Below are 27,446 nucleotides of genomic sequence, written 5' to 3' on the forward strand. Positions count from 1 at the left end.
GTTAAGAAAGTGAGTTTAAAACGGCTTGGCGGGGGTCCCTGTACCCAAAGGGTAAAAGACTTTATTAATAGGGCCTCCGTCAGCGGTTAAAAATAAGGCTATGGGACGTAAGAGGCGAGTTACGACCTCTCACGTCCTTTAGAGTGTCAACATGTTTCAGCCAGTGCCTTATTGATATGCTGGCTTTCTTCAGGACAATAAAAAGGGTGTAGGTGTGATTAAAACTAGTGGGTGTGTAGTGTGGACTATGTGTCTACACGCCCTAAAGTGTATCTAACTGTGAGAGGGGGGATTCCCTTCTCAAGATCACCTGTACATATAACATAAAGGACAGGAACAAAACATACAAGGAGAAAGAGTCACTATGAGGTATGAACTTCATATCATGGCAGCCGGCTTAATAGCGAAGAGGTGCAGGCTATAAGCGGCTCAAGTGTAATGGTATTGGTGGTACCATTATGGTGACATATCGCACTAGAACTGCGTTAGTGGAGTGGTAATAAAACGAAATTTCTGCAGTAGTGGTAAAGAAGGTGAACACAAAGAACACAATGAGGCGTAAGGACTGAGTCTTACGCTAGTTTTAAGTGGTGTCCTCTTCAAGGTACTTTGAAGTGGCAAAGGTTAGACCCTATGGGGAGATAAAGGGTAAACCACTGGGGTTAGGAGACCTGTAGGGAGAAAGGTAGCGCTTACCAATGGTCGAGTTGGTAGTGGCAGCATACTCACAGGATTACTGGTCGATACCGGCTGTGGACCTAGTGTGCCTCCTTCCTGGGACCGGTAAAGAGTGGCCTCTGTTCCTGGTTTTTATACTCAAGGTAATTGGTGAGGCGATTGGTTAATTGATTGCACCTGGAGATAAAGAAGAATGGTGGAAAGACTCGATTTCGAGTCATGCTCGCGCTCAGGTAGGTGCCCGGGGCGCCGCGTCGGAGCGCGGTGTAGTGGGCGCGTTTAGCGCATGCGCATTAGAGTGGATGTAGTGGGCGCGTTTAGCGCATGCGCATTAGAGTGGATGTAGAGAGCGCATGCGCGGCGGTTCGGGGGCCGCTGCGCATGCGTGCGGCAAGAGCGCTACATGCCGCATTGTTTACAGCGCGTCTCCAGGGTCGCTCTAATCGGGGCATGTAATAGAGTGTTGGCTATTGTGCTGGCGGCATAACGGAACGGCTGGAGTGATAGCAGATCCGTTATGACGCTCAAAAATGGTGATTGAGGCTCGGGGATCGCGCACAAGGCGCCGGGGAGTAGTATACACTGGGGGGGAACCAGCACTATAGTTTATAATGCATGTCAGGCGCTGGTGAGTGGCTATAAAGGAGGAACAGAGCTCCTGTCACTGGGTTATTATGGGTGGACTTTAAGAGAGCACGTTGCGGGCAAAGTTAATGTGCAAGGTGAACCAATCAGTTTCAAGGGGATATTATAGGGGTAAGTTCAGAGATATGGGATCACAGGCTGGTCAGGGAGTTCCAGGGGATTGCATCATTCAGACCATGTGTGGCAGTAGAGAGGCGATATATCCATCTCTGCTCTTTACTGAGTAGGATCTTGTCATTATTGATGGGGCTTTCGGGAATCTGCTCCATGACTGTCCAGGTAAAGTCATTTTGGGTGTGGTAGTGGGTTATGAAATGGTTGGTGAGTTTACTTATGTTTTTCTTGCACCGCATGGTACTGCGATGTTCAGTAATCCTGGTTTTGACCTTGCGTGTGGTCATACCCACGTATCGGAGGCCACATGCGCACGTAAGGAGGTAGATCACGTTCCGTGAATTGCAGTTATTGTGGCTTCTTTGCGACCAGGTTTTATTGGGTTCAAGGTTCAGAGTTTTTGTGTGAGAAGTCAGGTGGCACACGCTGCCGTCATTGCAGGGATAGTGTCCTGTTATCCTGGGTAAGCCCCATGCATTGAGTATTGTGCTCTCCGTGGTTTTGGTGGTGGTTTAGGTCGGGTGCTGACTAGTTGGTCTCGTAGGTTGTGGCATCTCTTATAAGCAAACCTGGGGGGTTCCCAGTTCCTGTGTCCTGAATTAATGATTTTCCAATGCTTTTTGATTATTTTCGCAACCTCGTTTGAGGCGGTGTTATACGTGGTGACACATGTAGTAGGTTGTTCCTCATCTTCTTTGACGGTGTCCTCAAGAAGTGCCTCACGGTTTTGGTTTCTAGCCCTTTTTCGGGTTTTGTTGATGATTGCTTTAGGGTACCCGCGGTTTCCTAGTTTGGTGGCTAGGTCTGCGGATTGCGATTTGTAATCGTTCACATTGGTGCAGTTTCTTCTGATTCGGAGGAACTGGCCATATGGTAAGTTTTCTCTAAGAGGTCGCGGGTGGAAACTGGTGTAATGGAGTAATGAATTCCTCGCTGTGGGTTTGTAATAGGTGGTAGTTACCAGGGTTCCATCTTTGGCTGTGATTTCCAGGTCCAGAAACGGCAGTTGGTGGTTGCCAGCTGTGCTAGTGAATTTCAAATATGGGTCTTTGCTGTTCAGCCAGTTCAGGAAGTTGTCCAGCTCCTGATGTGTGCCTTGCCATATGACCAGTATATCGTCAATATACCTGTGCCATTTCAGGATATGGTGTCTGAACGGGTTGGAGTCTGCATTGATGTTGGTGCTCTCGAAGTGGTGGACGTACAGTCCAGCCACGCTCGGCGCAAAAACACTGCCCATTGATGTGCCGTTTGTTTGTAAATAAAATGTGCCTTCGTATTCGAAGAAATTTTCTTTCAGGGCAAGAGTAGCACAGGCCAGTACAAAGCTCCTTGGGGTGTGGTACGGCCAGGGGGATTCTTCCAGGATGTCATGTAGAACCTGTAGGGTGGCGTCCTGTGGAAGGCTGGTGTACAGGCTTTCCACGTCAAGCCCCACCAGCAGTTGGGTGTCGGGGTCAAAGGCCAAGTTGTTTATTACCTGTAAAAGGTGCTTAGTATCCTTTATGTAGGTGGGGGTCTGCTGTACCAATGGGTTTAGAAAAAAGTCACAATATCTGGAGAGTGGTTCTAGGACCGAGTTAATGCCCGATACTATTGGTCTTCCAGGTGGTGGGGTTACCCCTTTATGTACTTTGGGTACCGTGTAAAAGTATGGCGTTTTGGTATGTTCAGGGCAAAGGTATTCGGCCTCTTGCTTGGAGATGTGTTCTTCATCAGCAGCCCTCTTGACCAGTGTGTTGATGGTGATGCGGAGCTGCTCTGTAGGGTCATGGTCCAGTCTGCGATAGTTTCTGTTGTCGCTGAGTAGTCTTCGGCATTCTGTGTCATAATCTACTTTGTCGAGGAGGACAATGCCTCCCCCTTTGTCTGCCGGTTTTATTATCAGCGTGGGGATGTTTTGGAGACGTTGTATAGTTTGTCTGTCCTCCCATGACAGGTTGTTGAAGTGTTTGGTAGGGTTGAGATTTTCAATGTTGTGATAAACCGCTTGTTCAAATGTCGTAATCTCTGCAGGGATGGTGGAAGGAGGTGGGACAAAGTTGGATTTGACTCTCAGGCCCGTGATATTAGGGTTGGTGTCAGGTAGTATTGTGTCGGTGGTGGATTTTTCAAAGAAAGATTTTAATTTTAGCTTTTTGAGCGTCATAACGGATCTGCTATCACTCCAGCCGTTCCGTTATGCCGCCAGCACAATAGCCAACACTCTCTTACATGCCCCGATTAGAGCGACCCTGGAGACGCGCTGTAAACAATGCGGCATGTAGCGCTCTTGCCGCACGCATGCGCAGCGGCCCCCGAACCGCCGCGCATGCGCTCTCTACATCCACTCTAATGCGCATGCGCTAAACGCGCCCACTACACCGCGCTCCGACGCGGCGCCCCGGGCACCTACCTGAGCGCGAGCATGACTCGAAATCGAGTCTTTCCACCATTCTTCTTTATCTCCAGGTGCAATCAATTAACCAATCGCCTCACCAATTACCTTGAGTATAAAAACCAGGAACAGAGGCCACTCTTTACCGGTCCCAGGAAGGAGGCACACTAGGTCCACAGCCGGTATCGACCAGTAATCCTGTGAGTATGCTGCCACTACCAACTCGACCATGGGTAAGCGCTACCTTTCTCCCTACAGGTCTCCTAACCCCAGTGGTTTACCCTTTATCTCCCCATAGGGTCTAACCTTTGCCACTTCAAAGTACCTTGAAGAGGACACCACTTAAAACTAGCGTAAGACTCAGTCCTTACGCCTCATTGTGTTCTTTGTGTTCACCTTCTTTACCACTACTGCAGAAATTTCGTTTTTATTACCACTCCACTAACGCAGGTCTAGTGCGATATGTCACCATAATGGTACCACCAATACCATTACACTTGAGCCGCTTATAGCCTGCACCTCTTCGCTATTAAGCCGGCTGCCATGATATGAAGTTCATACCTCATAGTGACTCTTTCTCCTTGTATGTTTTGTTCCTGTCCTTTATGTTATATGTACAGGTGATCTTGAGAAGGGAATCCCCCCTCTCACAGTTAGATACACTTTAGGGCGTGTAGACACATAGTCCACACTACACACCCACTAGTTTTAATCACACCTACACCCTTTTTATTGTCCTGAAGAAAGCCAGCATATCAATAAGGCACTGGCTGATACATGTTGACACTCTAAAGGACGTGAGAGGTCGTAACTCGCCTCTTACGTCCCATAGCCTTATTTTTAACCGCTGACGGAGGCCCTATTAATAAAGTCTTTTACCCTTTGGGTACAGGGACCCCCGCCAAGCCGTTTTAAACTCACTTTCTTAACATCCCTCACCGCACACACAGTGACATACCTGCTCCGCTGTATTCAGGCGTCGTAGCACACCCGGCACACGCTAGGTGTCACTGGGTGGGCTGATGATGAAGCATGCCACCAACTAGGTTGGTGGGTGAGGGCTTTCTTAAAACACCCAATGGGTGCCATCCCTGCCCAACAAAACTAACCTGAGTCACAATGATCTTTACAATGTAAACATCATACCACCCCAACCCATAGCTAGTCTCGTCTGATAGACACCGCCACCATATGGAACCCTTTTCCGCCCGGGCGACCGGTGCGGAAAAGCGGCTGATGGTCTTTTCGTCCGCCGCGGACCCCCCAGCCATAATAATATAGCAGGGGTCATTCTGGCATGGATGGTGGGTGGATCACCGCCACCAGGCCGGCGGTGGCTACCTCCGGCCTGGCGGGGGCGGTCCGCCCGCCATCCTAATGGGGCCCTAGGTTTTTTCAGAAGCGCCTTGACCATTGCTTGTTTCGATAAGGAGAAATTTACCAATTCCAAGATACGGGGAAGGATTACATTTCAGGCTCTGTGTAAAATATATGGGGGGGGGCTGGGTCTAGAGGGGATTTTAATTTAGCAAAAATATCGATTAATATTTCAGGCGTCATAGCTAGGAATTCCTTAAGCGTAACCTCTGAACAACTTTTAGTTGATTTAATGTCTGTTAAGTCACTCGGGCAAGGAAGATCAGGGAACGTAGTATAGAGTTTTTTTATTTTCTCCTGGAAAAACTGTGCCAATGCATTACAGTGTTTAGGGGAGGCTTCTAGTACTAAATAGTTTTTGGGTAGTTCAAGTAAATCCTGAGCAACTCGAAAAATTTCTCTAGGAGTATTAATGGCCGAGGTAGTAATCCTTTCGTAGTAGGCAGCCTGCGCTACTCTTATTTCTTTTTGATAGGTTTTTATAGCCTCTCTGTATTTTAGTTTTCCTAGATTCTGATAATCTTTCCTCCACTCCCTCTCGAGACTTTTGCAAGTCTGCTTAAGTCTTTGCAGATCGGGGAATGCCACAGAGACTTATTATCCCTACCCTTAAGATTGAATTTGGTAGGAGTGTAGACTCGATCCAGCTTCAGTAAGATCTGGATTAGGAACAGGTTTACTGTTGTTCAATGCAGTAATCCGATGGTCTACCGACAGCTTAGACCATTGCCGTGGTTTCTTCTCAATAACCTTCGAGAAGAAATATTGAATGGCTATATTGAATGGAATAAAAAGATGGTCCGATCAGGGAATAGCCCTAGCCTCCCTCACCGATATACCGGGTGGATTGCTAAAAATAGGGTCTAATGTATGGCCTTTGATGTGAGTGGGGCCTGTTACTTTTTGGGCCTGTTGAATCGGCAAGAGATCTTGAGTAAGTTTTGTGGCGTCCGCCTTATTGGGATCATCAAAGTGAAATCGTCTAATAGAGTGGTATAAGGGGATGTAGCTGCTAATGTAGCCGCCACCTCCGGAAGAGATTTGATAAAGCGGCCTTTTCGCGTATGCAGCAGTTTGGAAAGGAAGCCAAGTGACTGCATCAGACAAGATTGCCAGAAAAGTTCTGTAAAGTTTCCACCACACAATTTGTTTGTGTCAGCGGAAATCCAGAGTAAGGCAATAGCCAGCAGGCCATCAGTCACCATTCAGCGCAACTGTTAGTTAAATTGGGCAATATTATATTCTTAAAGTTCCAGGGGTGACACCTCCGGAATCACCACATCTGATCAGACCACTCAGTTAATTGGTCAGTTCGTATAGCATGAGTGTCAGGAGACATAAAGGAGACACAAAATGTAGAGAAATAGGTGGGACAATCACGCAGACCTTAAGGAAGCCAATATGAGAAATAGCAGAACAATGCTCCTTTAGCAAGAGGACAGTTTCCCAGGCAGATGTTCCAGACTGTAACGAAAAATGTAACAAAGTATCTTGAACAGTACATGAGAGTTCAGGAAAGAAAACACTGTTTCATATTATTAGTTGCATTGAGAAATGTTCTCATGAGTAGGGGATTCAGCAAGTCAGTCAGTCAAAATCATTTTATTCGGTTGGTTTTAAAACTATTAAAGTATACTACATAAAAACGTAGGAGAACCATTAAAAACATATACATATTTCATTAGGAACATAATCGTAAGCCCCAAAAACATCAGAAAAAAATTATTTGTCGTCATTACAAAGGGTTGCATATCTACATATTTATTTTAACATGTGATTCGATATACCAAAAACCTCAAAATAAAATCATTTGCCATGATTACTGTATAAGGACCAACTCGAAACCACTTCAGAAACACATTTCTTCCTTTCCCTAGCTGCAGCAACTAAAAAGCTGGCAATATTAAATCATTCTCATGGGTTATTTAACATCTATAAATATATTAATGTAGGCCTAGCCTGCATAAAATGTTTAATTTTCAATATTGGTATTAAAAAATGTTTGCAAATTTGATGATAATGGTCGCTAAACATTATAAAGTGCAAAGTGTTCTGGATGGGGAAATTATCACAAGAGCCCAAATCTTCAATCTTACACCACCCCTGTGGTTCTGTCAAAACAAAGTGCAAAAGGTTCAATCTAAATCTTGTTAAAAGAAAGTGGTGGTAGGGCTTTGTTATTTCATCTAGGTACGGTCCTGATGCTGGAGATGTTTTCAATTGGGTATGTGATCGTACTGTGGGTTTCAGGAGCTCTCTAGCCTCTCTATCTACTTGCATCATACAGATAAAATGGTTTTTCACCCACAACAGGTCCTCTCTCACTTGCCTGTCGGGGGAGTCAAATAATGCAGGCCGCCCTAATTTCATTCTCAAACTCTTAATATATCCTAACCAGGGGATGCTACTTGCTTTATCTAAAGATATGCAATCCCAAGTGATCTTACGAATCAGCTCCAGTTCTGGGTTGGTCCTAATCATAATCCACCGCAAAAGTGGGGTCATAGCAACCAGATCTGATACAAAACCAACACCCAATTCCTGATGAATGATATAACAAGGCATTGATTACGAGACCAAGTCTAAGTTTCCAAAACATGTATTCTAAAACATGTATGTTCTTCAGCCTCCTTATAGCCCCAAATATCAGACCCATATTTAGCAATAGCGGTACACTTGGCTCTATATATGTTTAACATCGCTTGAATGGGTTTGGCCCCTAGCCTACGTGCACAATCATGGACCACTACTGTTGCCCTCACCATGGCATTTCTTTTTGCGGTGCCCAAGTATCCCTTAATCGAACAATACCCCTAGATAGAAAATAGTGGGTTACCCTTGTGATTTAATTTCCTTCACAGAAATGAGTTTTAGATCTTTTTGAACTTGGGCTCATAACCTTCTGTGTGATTTAGAGGAATTGACACTTAGGTCTAGTGATCTCATGAAATCAGAAAAAGAGTCTAGGAGACACTGAAGCCCAATCGCTGTCTGTGCTAGTAATACAGCATCATCCGCGTATAAAAGCATGGGAATTGACCAACTCCCAGTGCGGAGAATATCTTTACATGCTGTAGACAAGGACAATTCTAGATTATTAATGTATAAGGTAAACAATTGGGGAGCTAAGATACATCCCTGTCTAACTTCTCTTGTTATACAAATATACTGTGTACAGTTGCCCTTTTGGTCATATCTCACCGTGGCAGAAAGGTCTCTATGCAGGTCAGACAGCGATATTCCGATAGATTCCTGTGTTAACTAATAATACTCATCGTTTGGATCTGTTTACTTGGTCAAAAGCCGATACATAAAGGCCAGATCTAGTGTCCCCTTCTGACCGGTAATGTATTTCCCAGCTATCAAATGTAAATTTAGACACTGATCTGTCGTACTCCTGCCTTTCCTGAACCCATGCTGTAAATTTGACAAAACCTTGTGCTCATCTAACCGGTCCATTAGTTTTTTAAGGATCACTCTCCCCATTACTTTTACTGATGAATCAATAAGTGATATGGGCCTATAACATTGTGGATCCTCTCTCTGCCCCTTCTTAAACACTGGTATATTAATAGATTGTGATCAAGACCTCGACCTTTGGACCATTGTGTCACATTTAACCTATAAAGATCAGCCGGGAGACCATGGGGTACAGGCCTTTATTACTTGATCTTTTGTATTATAGCCTCACTTCATCTTCATGAAAAACCAAGGTGTATTTTCCCCCATCCGAAAGAAAGGGGGATGAGGTGCCAGTATCGACCTGGTCACCATATATATATTTAAAATGAATGAATCACTGATCTTCGGGTATAGTACAATCCAATGGGCAGTTGCTATCACCCATACTAAATGGCTTGTTGATAATCTCCCAGAACTAGCACTATTTCTGATAACATCTACAGACTGCATGTCATTCCAGGCTTCGTTTTTGATTTCTATTTTATTACTTTTAAACGTTTGGTTATATTTTTTCCTAAGTGTAACTATTTGAGCCTTATCTTGGGAGCCTTGCTTCAACGCATAGAGCACCTTTTGGTGGCCATCTGTGCAATTATCATCAAACCACCTCTCACCGCCCTCATTGTCTTTCCTGGTGGGCTTTGTCAGAGCGCTAGCCACCCGTTGACAGATCCAGTCATAGGCTATTAAGATTGCTTCCTCCTTGTTTGTACTATCTAGGCAAGTCAAGAAACTTCACGCATGCAGTCAGGTCCACTATAATTTGAGCTAATATAACGTAAAATATATATATATTCCAACCACTCCTGACTTCTTTTCAAAATCGGCCACCGACACAGGAGTTAGCTTTTGCCATTCAGCTGTAGGTTTATTAATCTTTTTGCATGACGCATTTTGGCACACCTGCCTTGTTTACATGGGCAGTCACATAAAATCAAATGTTTTTAAACAGAGGATTTCTGGTCATATGATCAGTTTAAAATGGATACAGAAGAAAGACTATCATTTCCACAAGAGCGAAGGTACAACAATACAGAGACCACCAAATGCATCAAATAGTTAAAACATATCTATAAATACTCTTCACACTTATCACATTATAAATTCATCATTTTGACCGCACTTTATACAATTGATTAATATCTTCCTATATGTATGTGTTTGAATAAGTCCTTGAGTATGTCACACTTGTCTCACTAATGTGTTCAGTGAATTTTAAATTAAGATTGTTTACATTGATGCTGTCTATAAACATCTGCGCTGACTCTCTGGATTCATTCCACAAAATAAAAAAATCATCAACAAATCTGATCCATTTAATGATGTGGTGTTTCCATTCCCTGCCATTATCGACTCTGAGCACCTGCTCCTCCCACCAGCCCATATGCAAATTAGCATAGCTGGGGGCGAAGCAGGTGCCCATTGCTGTGCCCTGCAGTTGCTTGTAGGTATCCGCTCCGAACACAAAGTGATTGTTATTGAGACACAATCTGCACATCTCAATCAACATATTAGTGTGTTGATACAAATTGATAGGTCTAATATTCAGAAAGTACCTAATTGCCCATAGACCATCTTCATGGGCAATACTTGTGTAAAGACTTACAATATCTAATGTAATCAGAAGATAAGAATCTTCCCATTTTACATTAGCAGTTTGGTTCAAAAAATCTCTAGAGTCCTGGATGTAGGCAGGTAATGCTCTTACGTATGTTTGTAAAAATGAGTCTAGGTACCTGGAATTTGGTTCAAATAAACTGCCTATGGCAGAAATAATAGGCCGCCTTGGAGGTTTCTCCTCCTGCTTGTGAATCTTCGGTATTAGATATAATGTCGGTAGTATTGTATTCTCTACATTCAGAAAGGAATATTCAGGTTGACTAATTAGACCTAGCCCTCGCCATCTTGCTAGGTCCTTCCCATATTTTTGTTTTATTTCTGACAGGTTACTTTGTGGGACCTTCTGGTAACAATCTTTGCCTCGAAGCTGATTCATATATAAATATATATATATAATTATAAAACATACATTTATAGGGAATTTAAAGATGTCATGATTCTAGTATAACTGATGCACTTGAAACCATTTAGTATGGTTACAAATAACATGTGTCCATATGGTACAATACTACTTTTTAAATGTACCAAAATGTAAAAATATTCCAAAAATCAAATTCAGAATGTTTTAGGTGTATAACATTAGTGCATATGTGAAATACAATCTCTGAAAGTTTCACGGATGCATGATTAATTAGGAGTGTGTAACACCTACTTTTCTTTTTGTTGTTTCGGTGCACACTTTACTCACCAACAGATACATTTTAGTAAAACTCACCATCATAATCAGGTTTGATCATATTTGGTTAATTCTCATTAGCTATATACATATGTATGTGAAAATAAAGAATGATTAGAGGCAAACTCATAACATGAGAACTCACCATTTACATCTTTCTGGCACGCTTTAATCAAACATAATACTTTGTCACTTAGTAAATTACAGTCTATACCAGCCTCGGTCGGTAGTGGGAGTACCTGCAGGGCGGTGACGTGGGGAGGGGGAGGGGCAGGGTGGGGGGTAGTAATGTATGGATTACGGAGCTTTACAGGTAAGTAAACAAAAAATAATAAATAAAACTAATTTTGTTGCGTACACCTCATCAAATGCGATGCAGTGCGCGCAACAAAATTCATTTTATTTATTTATATGTTTACTTACCTGTAAAGCTCCGTAATCCATACATTACTATCCCCCACCCTGCCCCTCCCCCTCCCCACATCACCGCCCTGCAGGTACACCCACTACCGACCGCAGCTGGTCTATACAAATGATATAATCTAAGCTACATATTTTCTGCGTGCTTTTACGATGCACTAACTAAATATTCTCTTGTCTTTTCATGTTTTCTTGAATGTGTAGTTGGTGCACACTTATTATTTTCTCTCAGAGGTGTCATACTTGTTTACTCATTTCATCAAAAGTTTAAATATGATTCCCTCTCCAACACTCTTCATTCTGATAGAGTAGAGAACAGCTTCTTGAAGGGACAGGAAAGCACATAGGGTGGAGGCAATGAATAGCATGGGGTGAAGTATTATTCTTTCTTTTTTTAACATTTGTTGGAGAGGCAATGTTGTATATGCTTCCCCATTACACCTTTGCCTCTGGGTAGCGATTGAAAGCACGGGCAGATGATTTGGCCTATTATTGGTGTATGGATAAAATGAGGATAAAAGGCATGTTTTTAATTCCAGCATCTGAGTGACATCATAAACAGCTCAAGCTTTTCTATTTGATATCACTCAGAAACCCTCCATAAAAAATATCCCAATTTTTCACTGTTACTCATGTATAATTCTATACATAATGCTTCCTGATAGCGAAGCTACATTTTGTGTCAATAGGTGCGTGTACTTCAATGTGCTAAGTACATGCCTATAAGATGCTTCATTATTGGCTGCCTGTTGTCCTGTGTTGAGGGCAACGGTTGAAGTGCGCAGGCAGGGGCGGCCTTAGGCATGTGCAAGCTGTGCACCTGCACAGGGCCACTAAACACCAGGGGCCACCACGCCATTATACATCCTTAATATAATAATCCTCTGAGGATGGATACATATTTGCGTGGCGGCCCCTGGCTGGGATTTGGCGGCCTCTGGCTCTGTTCCTCTTCCAAACACCCTGACCCCCCCTCTTCACTGGCCTCCGCGTTCCGCCCAGCCCGGACCCCCTCTTCCGGGGCCCCCTACCTACGCTCCCTGTCCAGGACCACCATGAGCCTAGAGCCGCCCCTGGCACAAGTTAACGGAGAAGCGATGTTCTCAACCTTTATTAATCTGATCAAAACATTTCTCATACTTTTTATTTAAAAAAATATATATATTTGTGAGTGGATGAGTTGCCACGGCTCAAAGGGGAGAAGTATCTCCTTTTCCGTGAAGTGAGAAAAGGGAGAGGCAGCTAAAGATAGAAAAGAGTCTTCTCTCTAGGGTGCCTGCTACATTAAAGAAATGTAATTGTGTGAAACTGATTAATTTTTAAACGTAAAAGCTGCATAGGGGTCCAGTATAAATTTTACTTGAGTGGTAGAATCTGGAATGCGCCCTATTAAAGCAAACCTATAAAAAACAGTTCTCACTAGCTGCATTCAGCGCATTATTGAAATAACTATTGAACCCACTTTAAAAATGTAAACAAAATCGTTTTGCACATTTTCTGACCGCGCAGCCTATCTTATAACGTGTGTAATACATATTTTAGACTGCAGAATGACTTAGTTCACTGTACTTTCTGTCACAGGCTTGGGCCTCTTAGCAGTTAGCACTATACATACATGTCATTATTTCCCAAGGGCACTGGCCAGGATTTAAATCAGTGACCATCCTGGTACACTCACAGATATCTGAAATGATCACATTCACCAGCTGAATTTCCCACAGATGAATTGAAGTTGAATTTATTTTTCATTTGCATTGTGTGCATTATATTTTACATGCTGTTACCTGTAGGTCAAAGGCCACAAAATATGTATATCATATTTTGATCTTTTATTCACATCTCTGAGCCTGTCACACTCGCTGGTCACGCCCCCATTGCCCACAGGATCACAGTTTCCATACCTTTCTTTATGCACTTTCTTTATGCACATTTTATGCGCTGCTTCAGGTGTCAGGGGTGGCTGTTTAAATGGAACAGACCTTGCTGCAGCCCCATCCACTCATATATCTATAACTGATGCCCCAGCCTTCCTCTGCGCCCTATTTGCAGACTAATGCCGGAGGAGCAGGCCCTGCGAAAAATAGTATTACGAAAATAAATCGTGAAACTGCGCCTTACTGGACGAAAGGGGGCACTTTCTGCGAGGAGAAAGTTTTGCTCATCCCTATTCATTTATTTGCAGTCTGCGTAGCAGGTGCCTGTACATAAAAACAAGCTTCGCGCCCTCGACTCTCGCGTTCTTGCCTTTACTTGGCACCTATTGATTTCAAAGGGAGCCGCTAATCTGGAAGCGTCCTGCAGTCTTTTTTTGTTCCTGTGATGTAGAATACACATCCCGCTAAATGAAAGAGTGCCTGCCGTCTGTGTTTTTCATTGTAGGGAAGGGCTGAATTTGCAGCGTGTAAAATGTGTGGAAAGTGCTGATATTTTGTTTCTATAAATACCTTGGCTTCCGGGAGCCGCGTTTCAATTGTGCCCGTTCCCTGGCAGCGTTTGGCTCCTTATCGCCTCCAGACAGGGCGCTGAATACAAATGAGCCTCCCCGCTCGGTTTACACAGCAACCCACAGTGAAGACATTTGCATCTTTTGTTTGTTTGAGCAAGAGTGATGGCAAAGGAGAAAAGTAGGATTGGGAAAAACAGAAAGTGTAAGGTGTATAAAAAAAATGCATGCTTGAGCAAATCCCAACCGCAGACCCTCTGAAATGTTTATTCCCTTCTTCCTACTTTACTCATTTCTGTTCCCCCCATGTTTCCACCCCACTGTCCACAATAAAGTCGGTGTAAGATGAAGAAAAACTTTAATAAAAATTGCGAATCGTTAGTGTTCTGCGTAGTGCCAGATTGGCACCTAAAAGCAGCACTGGCAAAAAAGTTCAAACTAGGGCCGAAATAATATTCAAATCAGCCCCTGCTCCTTTGCCTCTTTCCTACCTGTCACTGTAATGTTCCTTTCTCCCACTGTAATGCACTGACACTGTTTATTGTGAGTAAGAATGCATTTATTCTCTTACAAGACACAAGGTATAAACTAAGGGCGCCGAGCGTCTAACAGCCGACTGCTCCGGTCGCCAACTGCCGATTTCTCTCCTCGCGCCGTTTCACTTTCACGTTCCGCGCATGCGCGCCTATGACGCTCTAGCCTACGGCGCATCGCGTAATCCCGTATGCGCCGATAGGCTAGAGCGCACACCACATATCTCCCCCCTTTACACAATACTAAACATAACATTTCCTCCCCAGGGTAGTGTCCTTCATAGTGTCCAAAGTCTACGTGGAGTGCCCAGGGGCTGGCACCAATCTAGTGTCCATTCATCACAAAGTCATTATAACGAGAGGGCACTACAACTGCCCTTCCGCTGCGGGTGTGTCTTACCGGCATGTTCTCTCTCACCGCTGTCTCTCCTTGGGACCTCTCAGTTCCTCTCCCGCCTGTACTCGGCTCCGCACTCACTTGTATTGCTTCTCCTTCCATCGGCCTGGCTCTCCCCACTGCTATTCCATGGTCCTCCCTTATGCTTTCCTCTTGGACGTCTTCGCCGTACTCAGGGAGCGGGAGAGCCTCCTGGTGGTCCAAGCTCCTCTCGATTTCCTCAGTCTTGGGCCAGACTAGGATTTTGTTTACCCTGGCCATTCGATCCTGCGACCAGACTCTGCCATCACTGAGGAGGGCCGCCCTGCCCCGCACCTCCTTGACTTGTAGCGGCTGGCTGAATTTGCTTTCGCCCTTCCTCTGTAAAGTAGGGAGCTTGATCCTCACCCACTCCCCTTCTTCCAGCTCTGTGTCCTTGGTGCCACGACGTTTGTTGTAGTGTGCTGCGTAGATTTTCTGGGCCTTCTCCAGGTTGTGTTGTACCACGGCCGGGGACCACTTGCTGGTGATGGTCTTCTCCCTCCATGCTACGTTGTCCCTTGTGAAGGGATACCTGCCTCTTAACACTTGAAACGGGCTGTACCCCACCACTGAAGGCGTTATCCTGTAGGCCCATATCATGTTCATCATTTCTGTTTCCCAGTCCTTTCCTTGCGCTATTGCTGCCTGAATGGAGCCCATTAGCACTCTATTGAACCTCTCGACTTGACCATTGCATGCTGGATGGTATACTGCCGTGTGTCTCACTTCAATTCCGTTCCTCTTCATGTATTTCTTCCACTTATCTGACACAAACTGCGGTCCGTTGTCACTTAGGATGGCTCTGGGTATTCCTTCCCTGAGGAACAGCCCTGTCAGAAACTTCAAGATCGTGTCGGTGTCCATCGACTCTTGTATGTCTGCCTCTGGCCACTTGGAGTACTTGTCTACTACCACACATATGTACTTATTCACTCCTCTGTTGTCCAGAATGGGCCCAAGGATGTCTATGGTAACTTCCTCCCATGGGCCGTGTGGGGTGTCGAATTTTCCTAATGCAGGGCGGAGTGGGCGTAGCACTTTGTCCGCTCCTTGGCACTGTTCACACTCCCGCACCTGTCTCTCGATGTGGGCATCCATTCCTGGCCACCAATACATTTGCTTGACCAAAGCCTTGGTCTTCACTATGCCCAGATGCCCCTCGTGGAGGACCTTCAGGAGTCGGGGTATCAGCGTCACTGGGGGCACCACTCTCTCTCCTCTGTACAAGAAGATTCCCGAGTCACTCAGGGACAATTCTTCCCTCATCTCGTAGAAGCGCCTGACCCCCTCCGTCAGCTTCTTCTTATCCGGCCACCCCAACGTGAGATGTTTCTTTACCTCCATCTTCTCCTCATCGAGTTCATATGCCGCTTGCCACTCCTGCGCACTGATGGACGACTCATGGTCTTCCATGCTGGCAACCATCTCCTCTGTGTCCTGAGACTCTCCCGGAGCTTCCTCCATGGCCGCTGCCCGGCTGAGGTAATCTGCCACCTTGTTTTGCGTACCTGGGAGATATTCCACATCGTATGTGAAATCCAGCAATTTCAGGGTCATTTTTGCTATCCTCGGAGTGGCCGTGTCATGACCCGATGACGTCAACACTTTGATGAGTGGCTTGTGGTCCGTCTGGAGCCTGAATCTCGTGCCCCATATGAACTGGCGAAATTTGCACAGCGCCCACGTGACCGCCAGCATCTCTTTTTCAATTACGCTGTACCTCTGTTCCGTCGGGGACAGCGCCCGGGATGCAAAACTGATGGTTTCTCTTGTTCCGTCTTCCCTCTCCTGCGCCAAGACAGCCCCCAAGCCCTTGTCACTGGCGTCCGTTGTCACTATGGACTTGTCTGTGGGGGCGAATCCCTGCAGGGGAATGGCATGGCTGATACAGTCCTTAATGGCCTCAAATTCGGCCTGGGCTTCCTCATCCCATTCGAATTTTGTATTTAGCCTGGTCAGTAGTCTCATCCTGTGTGTTCTTGTTGCAAATTGTCTAACAAACCTGCTGTAATACTCGGCCATTCCTAGGAATGACCGAACTTCCTCTTTGGTTGATGGGGCCTTGGCATCCTTTATCGCCTTCACGTTCTGCTCCTTTGGCGAGATTCCTCGTGTTCCTATCTCGTGTCCTAGGTAGGTCACTGTGCGGGAACCGATCCTGCACTTGCTCCACTCCGCCGTCATTCCTTTGCCTTGCAGCACTTTCAGGACTTTATGGAGTTTCTCGTCATGGTCCCGTTTGTCCGTGCCCATCACTAGGATGTCATCTTGGAAGTATTGCACCCCCGCGATGTCCTTGAACAACCTGTGCATCAGCTTCTGGAAAACAGCTGCGGCGGATGCCAGGCCGAAGGGCATTCTTTTGAATTGGTAACATCCAAAGGGTGTGATGAACGCAGTGTACTTTCTGCTCGACGGGTGGAGTTCTATCTGGTAGTATGCCGATGTTAGGTCTATGGTGGAGAAGTGAGTAATGCCTTTTGTCCTGGCTAGCATCTCCTCAATCCTGGGGAGCGGGAATCTCTCCACTATGAGGTTTTTGTTGAGCTCCCTCAGGTCCACACAGAGCCGGACCTTCCCATTTGGCTTTTTTACTACTACCAAGGGCGATAGCCATTCTGCACTGTCGACTGGCTCGATGATCTCTAGCTCTTCTAGCTTCTGTAGTTCCAGGCGCACTGCCTCGCTTGTGGAGATCGGTATGTTCCGTACTTTGTGTACTACAGGAACTGCTCCCTCCTTCAGGGCCATCTTATGCACAAACTTATCCAGTTTTCCAACCGTTCCCTCAAACACCTTGGGGTATGCTGCTTTCCAGTCCTCCTCCTTCGACAGGGGCCATTCGTCCGTCAGCAGGATCTGTTCCTTACCTCCGGGGTTGAGAACAATGCCGAGGGCACCTGCGTCTCTCCACCCTAGCACTGACGGGCCCTTTTCTGCTACGTACAGGGTGCATGAGGCCGACCGCCCTCTAAATTCGAACACCAACTCCTTGCATCCCACCAATGGAATGGAATCTTCTGTGTACGAGATGGGTCTGATGTCCGGCGGCTCCAGGTCGGGGCCTAAAACTGGCTCGAAATCCTCCTCCCATATCGATCTTTGTATTATGGTCCATGGGGATCCCGAATCTACAGCCACATATACCTTGACGCCTCCTATGTGCATGTGGGTGCGGGGTTTGTCCCTGCGCTTTCCGGATACGTCCAGCACCTGATCTTCGATGCAGAGCACTAGGTCATCCTCTTCCTGCTCGTCCTCTTCACTGACGTTGGCCGTGCCTGAATCAATGCACTTGACCGTGGATTTCGATCCTTTCTTCCGGCAGACCTTTTCAAAGTGCCCCGTCAACCCGCAAAACGAGCACCTGGCTCGAAACGCGGGGCAGCGCCTGTCTTGGGCAGCGTGCGCTGTACTGCCGCATCTGTAGCACGCAAATTTCGCTCCTGGGCTGGAACGAGGCATCTGCTTCCCCGGCCCTCTTGCGTCCTTCTTCGGGTCCCCGTGCATGCTTTTTGGTTTACTGGATTGCGGCGCTTCATCTATTTTGTTAACCATCTGTCTGGGCCCGCTTTCTCTTTTCGCCGCGTCCGCGCCTCTCTTCGACATTTCCGCCTTTTTGACCATCGCCACTACTTCTTTCAAGGTGGTTTCATTCATTGCCCATAGCTTATCTTGGACTGTCCTGCTGGTGGTGTGCATCACTATTTGGTCTTTTATGTATTCATCCTGTAAATTTCCATATCTGCACGTGATGGCCAACCTGCGGAGGGCTGCTACATAGTCGTCGATGGATTCTCCCGCCTCCTGTTTCCTTTGTTGGAAGTTATAGCGGTCTATCGAGACGCAGACTGCTGGGCGGTAATGGCTATCCAGGTCGTCCAGTGCGTTTTCAAAGACGTCGGCCTCCTCCGCGCCCCTCTCTTTGGGCACCAAGTTCTTGAACACTCTGACCCCCTCTGGGCCTAAGTTGTGGAGCAGAAGCCTCTTCTTCCTTTCCGGCTTGTATTCCCCCTCACTCTCGTCTTCTAAGGCTTCGATGTAATTTAGGAAGTATTCCTTCCAGTCTTCCCATTTGAGTTGGGGTTCCCCTGGCCTGGTTAGGAATGGAACTGGCGCCATTAGGGCTGATGCCTGATTCGCCATTCTGGCCTCACCTCTGGGACCTTCCTCCTGGGGTCTATTGGTGGGTACACCGGGCGCTCCTGCGCTGCCTGCCGTGTCTCCTTGACCCCTTGGGCTACCTGGGGTATTGTCCCTCGAAGCGTGCGCTGCCTGCGCAGTCCTCCCCCCTTCCTCTGGCTCGGGGGTATCTCCCTTGGTTGCCAGGTTGCTGCCTGGGGGCTTATTAGCGTCTTGGGCCCCACTGACCTGGCTTTCTGAGGTTGGTGGCTTTCCTCTGGTCGTGCTGTGGCGCTGCTGCCACGCCCTTGCTCTCCTTGTCGGTCCTGTGCCTTAGCTGGCTCGTGGGAGTGGGGTGAATACCCTTGCTGTCGTCTGTGCCCGGTGGTGTCCAGGTCCCAGCCTCGTCGCCACTGTAATGTTCCTTTCTCCCACTGTAATGCACTGACACTGTTTATTGTGAGTAAGAATGCATTTATTCTCTTACAAGACACAAGGTATAAACTAAGGGCGCCGAGCGTCTAACAGCCGACTGCTCCGGTCGCCAACTGCCGATTTCTCTCCTCGCGCCGTTTCACTTTCACGTTCCGCGCATGCGCGCCTATGACGCTCTAGCCTACGGCGCATCGCGTAATCCCGTATGCGCCGATAGGCTAGAGCGCACACCACAGTCACTCTCTCTCTCTCTCTCTCTCTCTCTCTCTCTCTCTCTCTCTCTCTCCCCCCTCCCACCCCGCTTTTTCTGAAGCAGACAGAGATCTGGAGACAGAGAATAGACATTACCCTTAAAATACCAGCCTTCTGTGGCTCCAGCTCCCCCGGGAAAATTCCCTGACGCATAAATGGCTAATCCGGCCCTGATTCTGAGGTGCCGCATAGGGCAAACTGTACATCATATGCATAATGCATATACAATTTGTTCATGCTCATTATTTGAGCTGCAGTGTTTCCCAAGGGGGGACTAGCTGCCACACATTTTGAGCAGTATTACCTCGCTGCCCAAGTCCAATGGATAGCGAGGTGGCTAGCAGGTCTACATCTGTAGGACACAGCAAAGATCTCGCAGAGTTGGGCTTTGCCCGCTTTATTGCACTTATTTCCCCCATTTACTATTACCGGGGGTTGCTACTTGCTGCTTTCGCAGATGCCTCATATCACTGAATATACGCTCTCCTGTGCATGCGTGTTGGCACTATTGGACACACCAAGGCTTGGGGGCCCACATCGGTAGCTGAAGTGGCATGAGGTGGGCATGCATACCTTCTGGGACTTATACAGAGATCGCATACTGGTGACATTTGAGGTGTTGATGGAGGAGGACGGCCTTCCTCCAGTACAAATCTTGCTGCACAACGCACTGCTTGCAATGATAGGGCACCACTGGGGAGATGCGACCACGGAACTGACCATGCATCTCACAGTAATGTACATGCACGTGATGGGTTGAGGCAGACACCTCGTACACTGGTTCGCTGATTCCCTCCGCTCCCACACTGCTTAACTCTAGCTTAGTGCCACAGTTGGGCGACAGATTTAGAAACCACCTGCACTGTGAAGGTATGGGCCCCTGTACTGGAGAGACCGAGACATGTACCGTGCAACACCTGATTCAAGCTTATTCAGCTCTACCTTGGCAATCAATATAATATACTGTTTGAATTTAACCCTTCACATATATTACAATATACAGCTCTGTTGTCACTGTCTGATATCAATCAATCAATCAATCAACGTATTTATATAGCGCACTACTTACCCAGAGGGTCTCAAGGCGCTGGGGGGGGGGGGGGGGGGGTCTGCTACTGCTCGAACAACCAGTGATACCACTCCACCGGTGCCATGACGACCCCGTAGTTTCTCGCAGGAGTTACCATGGCAGAGTACCTTTGCTTGCGCAAGTACATATAGTTAGTTTGCAAGTTTTGTTGTGACAATCCGCCAAATTCCTTACCTCACATGGGTGTTCTGGCGCAACTCATTGCTAAATCACAACAGTATATTTGGCACTACGACCATACTGCACCGTGTTGTCCTTGTATGTCATGCTGACTGCTATTGCCCTGCTGTTGTATTGTATAGAAATGTGTGAGATGTACAAAAAACAAAATAAAACTGCAATAAATAGATTCTATCAAACAAATTAGAGCAGCAGTCTTCCTTTTGAAAGATGAGGTGCTCTCATGGAATGTTTGGTAGAGATTCTCTGATTTTTACCTCATTTAAACTGTTTTCCAGCATCAGATGAGTGAGAGGTTCATTCAAGAACTAACATTATGCTCTCCCTATTTCTCACAACAAAAGCGTTGTGCCTAATATATTTTATATATTAAAATCTAATTATATATATATATATTTTTTTTAATAAGGACACATAAACATTCCTGCACTAGGTTATATCATTTTTCATTGGGGTTGCTCCTTGCAATGATTGTTGGCGGGTGTGCTCATCTTGAGCTCTTTGTAAGAACTTTTTGTGAGGTGCTGAGGAATGTAGGGGTTGAAATGTGGAGTTCAATTGGGACCATAGCTAGGCTATTGCTTTTTAATGGTGTCCCCATGGTCACAAGATCAAAAATGATGAATGAAGATAATGACTGTAGCTGTTCTTTCCTAGCACTTCTATGGGTCTTAATGACCTAATTAGTGCTGTACCATGTACCACACCTCATGTGTTAAACTAAACCCTTTAGTCTGATTTCACACCTCACTGTGGTGTTAGATATTTCACCTCCAATTAATCAGATGTCAAAACTGAAAAGTGGTCCTGAGTTAGTATTTATTCTATTTACCAAATCATCAATTTTTTTTGTGCCACTTTATTTGGTTCAAGTGGATCATAAAAGTTTAACATACATCATAAAAATGTTTAAAATTATCATGTCCAATTTATACAATAATGTAATTTATGACTCTAAAACTCAATATTTAAAAAATGTAATAGAGTTTTTTCACACTTCTTAAAAAGCACCCCTTTCTTTTACAATTCTTAAAGTTTCCTTATGGAGAATGCAGTTCTAAAATAATTTACTACAGCAGTGCAAATAGCAACAGTGGACAAAGAGCGTAAGAAATTAAAACCCTCCTGATAGGTACAAGGGCGAATTTCTATTAGGATTGGGTTAAGGAACCGGGCCCTTAGATCTTTGTAAAGTGTGCAAAACAGCACAAAGTGCATGGTGTTTTGTTGTGCTAGATTATTGCAAGGACAGGGAATAAGGTCTCTTACCATCCAGCCTGTTTAGGAAAGGCCACAAGAAAGTGCACCACGCAAAGACGAAATCTAGTCATAAGAAATCGGAACTGTGCATTAGTAGTAAAAGACAAGTAAAATTGTTGTTGTAAAGGGGACCGGCTATTGCTGAGGGGTTGGTGCCGGGGACATTGGCTGACTGTTGTTGTTCGCTAGGCTCTAACCCACACCCGCCGGATGGTTCACAGTTAGTACGCCTTGACGTCTTGTGAGGGCGTTTGTTGGATTCAGTTTGGATGGGATTCACTAGGTTAGTGCCTGTTCTGGGGAGGGAGGGAGGTGTTTGGGAGCGATCTGGGCTAGTTGGGGTAGGGGAGAGATTCAGTTTTGGGTTAGTACTCACCGGCGTGTCTAGGAGGGAGCAGCAAATTATTGTGCTTTGTCATATTCTGATAATTTTACAGAGACTGCATCATAACAACTATGCCCGAGTCAGGTGCGGGAAGCTTGGGGAATTAAAGGACAGATTCCCCGTTGACAGGGGGGTTAGGCAGGGTTGTGTATTGGCACCGACCCTGTTCTGCCTCTTTGTCAATGGGGTAATCACCCATCTCAATGGCACTGAATACACTGATTCCCCAAAGTTGAACGGCAGCAGGGTGCCTGCAATCATGTTTGCAGATGATACCCTGCTGCTGTCCAAAACCCCCATGGGGATACAGAGGATCCTTGATTCTTTTGTGGCTTTCTGCACAGGAAGGGGGTTAGAGATCAATGCTACAAAAACTAAGTTCATGGTCTTGAACCCAACCCAAAGATCACGCCCGAACCCCTTACTGGGATCATCACGCTTAGAGAGAGTCTCCACCTTCGAATACCTGGGTGTAACGTTGAATGAAACCATGTCCTGGGGAACACACCGGACTAGGGCTAACCTTAAACTAGTGCAGACCACTGGCGGCATCGCTCGGATGATGAAAAGTTCCACATATCGACCACTGGGGCCGCTCATCCAGATCTACAAGGCACAGGCCAGGGGTGCTATTATGTATGGGGCGGAATTGTGGGGCCACACATCTTCCCGCAGTTTGACTATAACTGAGAACAATTTTATTAGACAGATAGTGGCACTCCCGTCTAGCACTCCGCTCCTCCCCTGGAGGATGGACCTGGGACTGAGACCAATAGCAGATGAATTGGGTCTCAGACCCATAGTCTTCTGGCGAAGGCTATGGAGTAGAGAAGAACTTTTTACCTACAGGGCGGAACTGAGGGAGTTTCTAACCCACCCCAAAGCCTTACAGATCCCCTGGATAAAATATATAAAAAAGTCCTGTGTGAGACTGGGGCTCCCCGACCTATGGTCTGATCCAGCTAATGCTTCACTAAGGATCCCACGAAGAGCCTTGGCCAATGCTTATCATGAGCAGAAACTAGCTATGGTCTTAGATTGCCAGGGTGAGGGGTCATTAACGTCTGTGTTCACGCAAAGCAAGGATTCATACAGGCTGGAGAGGGTCCTGGATGCTATGACTCCCGTGCTGGCCAGGAAGCTATTTCTCCAATGGAGATATGGCACACTGCCTCTGCGATCCTACACTAGCTCCTGGTCAACACCGCCCTCTACCAAGCAATGCCTGGCATGCACTTGTGCTGAGGAAAGCGACCTACATGTGGTCTTGTTTTGTCCAACTTACAAGGCCGCCAGGAAATATTGGCTCCTACCACTCATCAGAAACTTTGGTGGTAGGGAGTACCACCGATGTACAGAATTTCAAAAACTGACGTCTCGGGACCAACGGTGTTTGCATTAGCTAAATTTCTTACAAATGTCTGGCATACTCGCACCCGTATTCTAAAGTCGCAGTTCCCCACCTAATTTTAAGATTAAGAATTTTAAATGTATGGTCTTTTATCTGTTTTCACTCTAGTAGTATTTATTTCTTAGGGTGGAATGATTTTACACTGTACAATATGTGTTTGCTGTCTATTTTCGATGGTTTTATATTGTTCCCTATGTGTTTTTTTTTTGCATATCTTTGATGGCCAAATCGGCCGAAATAAAGATTGAAATTGAATACATATTGTTTATGGGTCCATTACCTGATGTGAAGTGTGTGATTTGGAATGTGCGGAGGTTACACACTATGCAGCGAGGGGACAAAATCCACTCCTATTTAGTACGCAGAGGTGCGCAGATAGTATTCCTGCAAGAGACACACATGACTAAAACCAAAGGATTAGCACTGCAGCGTAAATGGCGATGGCAACTTTATTGTACTACTTACTCAGCCTTTGCGAGAGGAGCGCTGATTTGGATCATGGCCGGGGTCCCTTTCCAGATGACTGAACAGGTGATAGATCCTGAGGGCCGGTATGCGGTGTTTGTGGGGCGCCTTCATGGGCGAGATGTGACCCTCTGCAGTGTTTACGCCCCTAACATAGAGCAAGCAACTTTTTTTGCTCGCATGTCTGAATCACTGGCTGCCTACTTCACGAATCCTGTAATGATGGGAGGAGATTTTAACTCCATAGCCGATATAGACATGGATAGGTCCCACCCCCCCGTTACCTGATGCCCCAATTCATAAATTGTCAAAGATCAGATCGCAATGGCAGGAAAACTGGGGGCTTGTTGATGTATGGCGGACACAGCACCCTGGTGAGCGCGATTACTCCTACTTTTCGGCCTTGCACGAGCTGCATGTGCGGCTTGACACAGTTTTGTGTAGCACTGCTCTGGCTACTATGGTGGTTAATAGCGAATACTTGTCGCGCACCATCTCTGATCACAACCCGCTGTTGGTGGGTTTCTGCTGGGTCCTGCAGCTCCCGGCTGTGCCGTCCTGGCGGTTGCGTCCCGAGATGCTGGAGGACTCCGTTTTTCGTGCTGAGCTGGAAATGGGAATAGAGCGGTACTTTATTGAAAACAAAGGTACAGCTACGATAACAGCCCTAGAATAGGACGCCTTTAAGGTGGTGACCCGGGGCTTGTGTATTACTAAAAGGGTAGGGGTACAGAAGATGCTATTACAGGAAATTGATTCCGCAGAAAAGACGATTAGGGAGGAGGAGCGTAAGCATCAGACTGACCATGACGCACGGGACCTGGTGTTGAGATCAAGGGAGGCTGTGGCGGTGGTCGTGGAACGCTTGAGGAGCTTTGACCATAGGGCTTATTTGGCTCGGGCGCATGCTGAGAGAGATAAGGTGGGCACACTACTGGCATGGTTGGCATACCCGCTCCCCCGGAGTGCTCCTGTTCTAGCTCTGACTTCCATAGCGGGACAGACGGAATACTCTCAACAACGGATCAATGCTCTTTTCCGCGCTTATTATACAAATGCATATGATAGCCAGCTACATGTTATGTTATGTTATGTTATGCTAATATATATTTATTAAGCGCTCGTACGCCCGGGGGCTTCTTGGCGCTATAGAAAGAGAACACAACACAACAGTTAAAAGTGAGATACAGCTCAGCAATAGGCCTGTGAGAATAGCCAGGTTTTGAGGGAGTGTCTAAAGCAAAGAAGATCTCCGCTCAGTTTCAGTTGTAAGGGAAGCGAATTCCAAAAGGTGGCTGCAAGGTGGTCGAAGCAGCTGCCACCTAGGCGCTTCCTTTTATAGGATGGAACAATCAGTAAAGATTTTTGAGCAGAGCGGAGATTTAAAGATGGATTATATCTAAAGAACAAGTCTTTTATGAATTTCGGGCCTGAGTCTTGTAAAGATTTAAAAATAATACACCCAGGGGCATATTACCAACAACTAGCGATAATTTTTGTCTCTAACTTGTTTAGAGACAAAAATTATCGCCGCACTTCGGCGATTTTTATCACAGATAAACCTTGCTATTAGCAAGGTTTATCGCAAATGCGATAAAAAACGGCCGCAATGCATGAATATCGCTGAAAAGTCAGCGATATTCATGCATTATCGAGCAAATGCTCTTAACCATGTTATCCACCTCCCATTGGATAACATGGCTAAGAACTGCTCAGGGTAGGTGTTAGCTTTTGGAGATATTCGCGCTTAGCGCGAATATCTCCAAAAGTTGGTAATAGGAGATAGCGATGTTAGGGACTGTTTCCAGTCGCTAACATCTTGGCACGCCCACTTTACATATCATTAGTGATAAATATCACTGACATGCAAAGCGGGGCCCAAGATGGTCGCTATCTCCTATTAGCTGTCACTAACTGGTGTTAGCGACAGCTTGGTAATAGGGAGATAATTTTATCTCCGCTTTCTTGGCTTTTAAAGCCAAAAAAGCGGAGATAAACCCCCTTGATAATATGCCCCCCAGTTTTAAATGCGATTCGCTGCGCAACAGGCAGCCAGTGTAGTTCTTTCAAGCCAGGTCTGATAGATTGCCTTTTTGTGAGTCCCAGAATAAGTCAGGCGGCCTGATTCTGGGCTAGCTGAAGTTGTTTTAACTCTCCAGCTTGGAGCCCCAAGTAGAGACTATTGGAGAAGTCCAGTCGCACAAAACAAGGGCGATGGTGACCTGAATGAGGGCGGCCCGCGAAAGAAAGCAGGCTATTTTCCTTATTTTTTTTAGTTGAAAGAAACTGGACGACACTACCGCGCCTACCTGTCTTTTCAAAGAAAGATCCTTACTAATTAATTCTCCCAAGCTTTTAACTGAGGACGATCTAGTAGGTGGAGCCCCCATGCTAGATGGCCAAAAGCATGGGCTCCAGCTTAGTTCGCTCTGCCCAGGCAAGACCAATTCGGTCTTGCCTGGGTTGAGTTTCAGATGGTTACAACTCATCCAACCCTGAATGTGTGACATGGTGTTTTGGAATTCCTCCACCGAGTCCTTGGTGTTCAAAGGGAAGATGAGCTGCAGATCGTCTGCATAGTTAAAGATGGTAACTTTTGCATTTCTTAGGGAGTACAATAGCGGGCGCAGGTACAAATTAAAAAGTAAAGGTGACAAAGATGAGCCCTGGGGTACTCCACATGTGGTAGAAATAGCGGGAGCAGTAAAAGGGCCCAATCTTACTGATTGAGTGCGGTCAGTGATAAAGGAACGAATCCAGCACAGCGCAGGCCCCCTAAGGCCAGCTTGTTCGACACGGTTGACCAAGATGGTATAGTCAACCGTGTCGAATGCTGCCGAGAGGTCGAGTAAAACCAGGGCCTGGTGGATTCCATTATCTGCTTTCCGCCTCAAAGTGTTTTGTACCGCCAATATCACTGCTTCGGTTGAATGCAAAGCGGGGTTACAGGGTGCACTCCAATTATCGAATCTTGTCCAACTAATCCATTATAAAGAAAGACTGCGTGCAATCTGGTAAAGTGCCTTGCCCAGGTGGCACCTAAGTTCATGACAGCAAATTGAGGCATATTTCCGCCTCAAACC

Source organism: Lissotriton vulgaris, chromosome 3_2, assembly GCF_964263255.1.
Source record: "Lissotriton vulgaris chromosome 3_2, aLisVul1.2, whole genome shotgun sequence".
Taxonomy (NCBI): domain Eukaryota; kingdom Metazoa; phylum Chordata; class Amphibia; order Caudata; family Salamandridae; genus Lissotriton; species Lissotriton vulgaris.